This window comes from Mesocricetus auratus, unplaced genomic scaffold (genome assembly GCF_017639785.1).
Source record: "Mesocricetus auratus isolate SY011 unplaced genomic scaffold, BCM_Maur_2.0 Super-Scaffold_100014, whole genome shotgun sequence".
In the NCBI taxonomy this organism is placed as follows: Eukaryota; Metazoa; Chordata; class Mammalia; order Rodentia; family Cricetidae; genus Mesocricetus; species Mesocricetus auratus.
In genome coordinates, this window is record NW_024429197.1 from 64,072,710 (window position 1) to 64,081,011 (window position 8,302).

At 42.4% G+C, this 8,302-nt stretch overlaps 1 pseudogene; it reads right to left on the reverse strand.

Moving 5' to 3' along the window:
* Positions 1 to 4,268: 4,268 nt before the first annotated feature.
* Positions 4,269 to 5,745, reverse strand: LOC101844827 (annotated as a pseudogene).
* Between the last annotated feature and the right edge of the window lie 2,557 nt (positions 5,746 to 8,302).

Below are 8,302 nucleotides of genomic sequence, written 5' to 3' on the forward strand. Positions count from 1 at the left end.
GCAATAGGTAATTCAACTTTACCAAAAGCCAAAAGAAAAATTGGGGCAAATACACAAACAATCCAAAACAAACAAGAATTAATGCTCAATGGTCCTTAATGTCCTTCAATACTAATGGTCTTAATTTGCCTATGAAAACACAGGCTAACAGAATTGATAGGAAGACAGAATCCATCCTTTTGCTGCACACAAGAAACATATCTCAACTTGAAAGACAGACAGTACCTCAGAGCAAAGGGTTGGGATAAGATTTTCCAATCAAATGGATTCAAGAAACAAGCAGGTGTAGCTGTCCTAGTATCGAACAAATTAGACTTCAAACTAAAATCAATCAAAAGAGATGAAGAAGGTCATTTCATATTCATCACAGGAAAAGTCCATCAGGAAGAAGTCTCAATTCTGATCATCTATGGCCCAAATACAAAGGGGTCCATGCTGGTAAAAGAAACATTACTAAACCTCAAAACGCACATAAAGACCTTGCACAATTATAGTAGGAGACTTCAACACTCCACTCTCACCACTAGATAGGCACACCAGACAGAAACTTAACAAAAAAAAAGGAATTAATAGAAGTTATAACCCAATTGGCTTTTGCAGACATCTATAGAACATTCCATCCAAACACAAAAGAATATAACTTCATCTCAGCATCACAAGGGAACTTCTCTAAAATTGGCCACATACTTGGCAAAATGCAAATCAAAAAACTCTGAGATATCATCTTACTCCTGTCAGAATGGCTAAAATCAAAAACACCAATGACAATTTATGCTGGAGAGGTTGTGGTGAAAGGGGAACACTCCTCCACTGCTGGTGGGAGTGCCAACTCATACAGTCACTTTGGAAATCAGCATGGAGATTCCTCGGGAAATTGGGAATCCATCTACCACAATATCCAGCACTTCCAGTCTTAGGCATATTCTCAAAAGATGCACATTCATACAACAAGGACATCTGCTCCACTATGTTCATAGCACCATTGTTTGTAATAGTGAGAACCTGGAAGCAACCTAGATAGCCCTCAGCTGAAGAGTGGATAGAGAAAATGTGGTATATTTACACAATGTAGTACTACTCACTGGGAAAAAACAATGGAATCTTGAAATTTGTAGGCAAATTGATAGAACCTGAAGAAGCCATCCTGAGTGATGTATCCCACTCACAATAGGACAAACATGGTATGTACTCACTCACATATGGATTTTAGACCCAAAGCAGGGGACTGACAGCCTACAATCTAACTGCCAGAGAGTTTGGGAAACAGGGAAGACATTCAGAGAGATATGTTTGGTACCCCAGAGACGGGGATGGGACTGGATCTCCTGAGTTGACTGGGAGAATAGGGGGAGGTTAAAGGGACTTGGGGAAAAGTGAGGGCTAGAAAAAGAGAGAGGACTGCATGGTGCAGCAGGAAGGTCGAGTCAGGGGAAAACTAGAGGAGATCAGGATGAGAGATAACATAATAGAAGGAGCTACTATAGCTTTGAGAAGAGTTATGGCATTAGTGAGATTTCCAGAGATCTACAAGCATGACACAAGCTTGCAATCTAAGCAATAGTTTAGAGGCTACCTTAAATGCTCTTCCTCGATAATGAAATTGACTACTGTCTTGTATGCCATCATAGAACCTTCATTCAGTGGCTGATGGAAGCAGAAGCAGATACCCATAGCTAAACACTGAACTGAACTGGAAGCCAGTTTCAGAAAGTGAGGATTGATGAGCAAACGGTCAAGACCAGGCTGGTGAAACCCACACAAGCATCTGACCTGAACAAGGATGAGCTCATGTATCCCAGACTGATGGCTGTGAGGCCAGCATGGAATTGATCCAGACCTCCTTAATGTGGGTGTCAGTGAGGAGGCCTTGGTAATCTTTGATACTAGATCAGTGTTTGTCAGTGGCATAATAATGGACTTTGGGATCCTATTCCACATGGAGTGATACTCTCTCAGCCAGGACACAAGGAGGAAGGCCTAGGCACTGCCCAGCATGATATGACAGACTTTGGAGATCCTCTATGAAGGTCCTCACCCTCCCTGGACAATGGAGTAGGGATTGGCTAGGAGATTGCTGGGGTTGTGAGGGGGCCAGCAGAGGAGGGGAGGGTGAGGGTGTTTGTACATGTGAAGCAAGCTTGTTTTTAATTTAAATAAAAAAGAATGCAGAAAAGTGTAAAGGGAGATACAATATAATTTTATTTTTATTACTAACCTAAAAGAGACAAACTCAGGAACAGAGAGGGTAAATTTTTTTCCGGACAATATTATGGTATGAAACTGGGTGTCAGCCAAAGTATTCAAATTCATTTTATGCAACATGCATGGGATCCTAGATGTCTGCTGAACAATTCTATACTATATGCCTACACACTTGGTAAGAGAATAGATAAGGATAATTGTCCTTATTACAATATATGCATTATAATATAAGAGATGAAGGAAAAACTGTTGCAAGTGATGGGTATGTTTACAGAATACATTGTGAGGACCTTTGCACTTATAACCTATCTCCAAATATTTCAAGGTGCATACATTAAATATTTGTAGCACAAAAAAACCCCAACAGCACTACTTATTCTACTGTACTGTACTTGGAGCTATGAGGGTTTGTAAGGGATGGGATAAAGTGAGTAGTCTTTGTAGGGATGTTATGCAGTCTCTGCTAATACTTTAAGTTTAAATTGGAGAGGATCTCTTCTTGAGAAATGACTGTAGAAAGCCTCCCATTGTGTCCAACTGGAAGAAGTTACTCTAAATTGTCATGTTGTTTGCAATTGATACTAATAACATCCAAATTATTAATGGTTATGTCCATTATTTATTGGCATGCCCTTGCATGCTACTTTCACTAACATCCAAGGACAATTTCTTTAACACAGGAAACATTAATGCAGAACTAGCAAACGTACCACAAATTGTTAGAATTTGAGTTTGCTCTTGAGACGATGCTGCAAATCTTTGCCTTACTCAAAAAGTGTCGACATAAAAAAGCACAGGTGCTGCGTTAGACTGAGGGCTCTTTAAAATAAAAGGTTGTGATAGAGCTACTGCATGCACATAGGTGAAAGTTTCATACATTAAAGGAAAAAGAAAAATGAAAGACTGAAGTCATAAGATGTGTCAGATTACAGTGTGAGACAGGTGAAAAAAGTTAGGTCAGTTACTTCTTTAATCACAAGTGAGGTATCTACCTAACATCTTACAATAAAAAGTCAACATCATATAATTATAAATAACAGATGATTCTTTTTTGATTTATAAAAAATAAATTTACTACATAACACCTTGTTTTTAACAATGTTCAATTTTTTTATTCAGAATACTTGTGTCATTCATGTAAAATAGTTTGATACAGTATGTTGTATGTTATAGCTTTTTACTTTCCCCTCAAAAATTCTAAGGCTCATCTAATCCTTCTCCTTTGCTGAAGTAAGGGCACCCCAAAAAATGTGCGAACAACTTTTAAAAAGAAAAATCACCTGAACAAAGTTTAAAGAGCACTATACTACCCAGCCTTAAGTCAGGACAAAAAGTGAACTGTATACCATGCCTTTTTAAGGAGGTTACCACTCATGCTTTTTTCATTGGAAAGCATGCTCACAAATCAGCAACACCAATGAGAAAAATAAAACACTGTCTGTGACAATCATTTCAGCTTGCTGAACCAAACAGGTTTATATCAATGACAACATATTTAATTATTATCAAATAGCAGCTTTAACACCACTCAAGTCATAGGTTGACAATAAAAACAAACCTCTAAGTTGGAAATTAATCTTTGGGAGTTCTGAAACCTGTCAGTAGAAAATATGCAGTTCTTTTGTACTTTCAAAAACAATCCAAGCAATATTCTTGGTCATAAAACACTGATTTCCGTAGAAGATGAATCAACCCACTGATAAGGCACTAAAAAGAAAGATGTACCAAAATAATCTTTTAAACTCTCAGTTATTTTGTTAATATAATCTGTGTTTCAAGTACCAGTTAAACCTTGCGTCTTGTGTGTACTATTGGTCAGATAACGCTGTTCCACTCAAAGTTACCACACACGAGGACAAATGCTTGCCCTAGTACATTTCACAGCTTCAACTGCTACAGACTGTCACTGAAAACTATGCTTGGTCAGTCTGAACCCTGTCAAGTAAACTATGGAAGTAGCAAACCCACGACACAACTGTGCTAGCACTTTCTTTTCAAGTCTAACTCCAAACTTAGGTACAGTGTGGAAGTTACCACCCCAGTCTGTGACAATTGGTGGAACTTGGCTATTGGACACTGTCAAGATGTGGTTGTAGAGCACATTCGCATGGCCCACACCAGGTTCCCGCAGAGAGCTGCAGCCAGCTCCGCAGCATGAGCAACAGTGCACTGACAGACTCCAGCACAGCCCAGTACCGATGTGTCTGATGTGAGTACTGTGGAGGCTGCTGGGAGGTAGCTGAGTATCCCATGCTGCTCTGGGGCTGTGATGTGCTTGGTCCAAGGTTGGGATAAGCAGCATGTGGATTGGAACGCTGATAGTCGGGGTCATGATGAGTCCACCTGAGACAGTGGTAGGAGGGACAACTCTCACTTTTTTTCAGGGGGCGGGGGTTGTGCGTGGCTGCTGTCCTGGTTCCCCGGATGGCCAGTTCCATTAGTGTGGCTATTGCCCTGCTGCTGCTGCTGGTTTGTGTCTCCTTTGTCATCAGGTTCTTCTGTTAAAAATTCTCGTTTGGGGTAAGGGATCTGCCAACCGGCAAAAACATCTGATGTGGGCAGTGGGTCTTCTAGGAAGTAGGGGTCCTGCATGGCCTGCTCTGAGGTAATTTGCTTTATTCAGTCCACAGTGAGCAACTTCTGAAGCAAGTGGAATGCTTTACTATCAGGTTTAACTTTATGCATTTCCACATACTTGATAAGGCTGCAGTTGGTGTACGTATTTCTTCTGAAATCGTTCATTAATGTTGAATGTTCGGGCATCTTTTTTATATCTTCCCATTCTTTATCTGCAGGTAATCCCATTACACTGAATATTCTGTCCAGCTGGTCATGGTGGTAAAGGTTACTAGTTTTGATGTCCTCTTGTCGACAGTGAAATATTGGTTCTGACATTAGTAGTTCAATTGCTTTGGTATAATGTCGTGCTCCAAGGAGTAATTCTGGAGCTCGGTACCAGAATGTTACAACCACTGGATCCAAATCTGCTAAAGGCTTCAACAGTGAATTAAATTATCGGGCAAAGCCCATGTCAGCAAATTTTACTCTTCCTCGCTCAGGACCTTCACTCATAACTAAAATATTAGCAGGTTTCAAATCCCTGTGCAACACCCAGTTGGCAAGGAGGCAGTGAATCCCATCTAGGATCTGGTACAACAGTGACTTCACCATTCCCCGAGGTAACTGAACTGGCTTCTTGTTGGCTTTTGAAGCTCTGTGAAACTTAATTATATGCCAAAGGTCATGTTCAGCATAGTCAAAGAGAAGCCATAATTTCCGATCAGCATGAGACAGAAACACCTTCTGAAGAGAGATGACGTTTGGGTGCTTAAGCTCTCGAAGGAATGCTATTTCTCTGCATGCTGACATAGAGATTCCAGTTCCTTCTATTTGTTTTAAAGCGTAGTCTTTATCGTCCTTCCCATCTTTCCTCTTCGCCTTGTAGCCTTGCCTCGACCGACCAACTTTGCAGCCCTCATATTCAAACTGGTCCTCGACCCGCTCCCGTTCCCTGTTCAGCTTCACTTTAAAGTCATAGTCCATTGTCACAGCCTCTGAGGCTGGGGTGCTGGGGTGGGCGCCCGAGGGCCGCGGTGGAGTCCAGGCCACACGGCAGCCACAGCCCCCGAGCTCCACCCGCCAGCCTCAGCACCAGCCCGCCTCACGCTGCAACAGCAGGAGGCCCACCACGCGCTCCAGGGACATCCAGGGGAGCTCTAGGCGGTCCCAGCGGGTGCCCGACAGCCTAGGGACGCGCTGGAGGCAGGGAGCAGCGTCAGCCCTTGTCGTTGAGCTCCCGGGGCGCCGGCTAGGGAGCTTTTGGCTGTGCGGCGGCCACGGCCAGCTCTGCTCCTCGCCCACGCGCGTCGGCGCCTCACCTTCTCTCACACGGGCTCACGCACACAGAGGGTGCCATCAGCCCCGACCGACCAGCGATGCCACACAGCAGCGGGTCAACAGATGTTTCTTATGTGTCTTGGGTTAGATGTAGAGACATTGAGAAGCTGATATTGCTGCAACAGATAATGGAGTTATGAAGCCTAAAGGATGTGTGGTCGATGCTTCATAAAGTTTAAAAAATCTGTAGCACAACTCATAGGGTTAAAACATTATTCTAATGGAATGTGTACAGGCCAACAAATGCTGTACTCAGATTATAATCATGTTCTTTTCTATTGGATTTTATATCTTCAAGGATTCATCAAGAAAGCCATATTGTAAGAAAAGACCTTGGTCCTTGAAATTTGATCCTCTTCCTTGAATGGTCCAGAACACAGTACGGAAACCAGAGTGTGCTGTTTGTTTCTGAAAGCTTCCTAGGAAAAGAGAGAGAAAAGTAAATAAGGTCTTATGAGACAGTCATTCTAGCATCTCTTGGGTAGCAAATATGTGTAACACAAGCTCCTCATTGCTTTCCATTCATTTCTGAAGCTATCAGTTTTCTCTAGTGCTAATTATAAAGTTTAAATCAACATCAATTTTTAAATACTTCAAAGTGGTTTTCCAGTTAAAATCAAATAATACAGCATCATTTTAATTCTAGAATTCTACTTTGTTGGGGTACCCTGAATTGAGGAGGGGTCCCCAAGCTGGATTCGTCACCCCAAGAATCAAGAGTCCACATGCCAATTGATGCAACACGCAAGAGGCTTTAATTAGGCATCTGCAGATGGGCCTCTCGGTCAGCTTTTAGACCGATTGGCTCCGAGGTTCAGTTACAATCAGCTTTTAAAGACAAAAAACACAATCTTTTGGGAGGGGTCCTTATCTCGTGACGGGGGAAGGGTGTACGTGACTCCTGTCCCGGGGAAGTAGATGTCCTTCATATTGTAAATTCCTCAAACCTTGGCATGAGTTGATTATCTCTCTCTAAGTAAATAGTGTTATCTCCTTGTTTCCCACTAGTCTTGTTTGCTCTGGTCAGTTCTTCACAGATGGCAGTCCATAATTGGCTTTTTGTGGATTTACAGCCCTTCTGCAATTAAGGTCTCTAAACCATACATTCCATTCTGTGGTATGGCCGGTTCCTGGGATGGGGTCCTTTGTTCACTTCCCAAGTTCTCTAGTGGGGTGCCCTCCCTGTTTAAGCTTATATTTTATTTCTATAAATTCGGGGTCTTACACTTTATCCTTCAAAGTGTACTGAATATATAGACACTCATTGGAAAAAATAGTATAAAAGATAAGTGATGGAATTAAGTAACTGCTTGGCAGCTGGTCTTCAGGGAGAGAGCTGATGTAGTCGGACGCATATTTCATGAGTAATGAGAAGAGTCTCAGAGCTGAGCAGTCTCTCCCTCTTAGGTCAGAAATGTCACATTAGTAGATTCATCAGAGCAGATCAGTGACATGGAGACACCCTCTCCTGGGGAGAGCTCACTGTTTATTTCATTGAACTGTCATGTCTGTTTTATGGATACAACAAAGGATTTATGTGAGACAGAGAAGAGCTGGGTCAGGATGATTTTACCATGCAACTCTGTCTGCAATTTAGGATAAAAAGATGTTTTTTATTCTAATAAAATTTATTTAAATTAGACACAATCTTGCTTTGCATATCATCCTAATTCCCTCTCTCTTCCATCCTCCCATGCCCCACACTGACCCCCATCTTATCCCCATCCAAACCCCAGGGAGGATGAGGCCTTCCATGAGGGATAAGCAAAATCTTTCAAGTCAATTGAGGCAGGGCCTATGTCCTCCCCTGTGTATCTAGGCTAAGAAAGTATCCCTTCATGGGCAATGGTCTCCCAAAATACATCCTGGTTCGACTGCCAGAAACCCCACAGACTGCTCATTGCTCCTGACACCCACATTCAGGGGCCTGGTTTGGTATTATTCTGGTTCCCCAGCTGCTGTCAGGTCAGCTGTTTTTGTGGGCTTCTCTAACCTTGTCTTAAGTCCTTTGTTGGTCACTCCTCCCTCTCTGAAACTAGATTTCAGGAGTTTGGCTCAGTGCTTGGCTGAGATCCCTGCTTCTGCTTCCATCAGCTACTGGATGAAGGCTCTGGGATAGCATATAAGGTAGTTTTCATTCTCATTACAGAGGAAGGGCAGTTAAGGTAGCCTCTCCATTATTTCTTAGGTTCCTAGTTGGGTT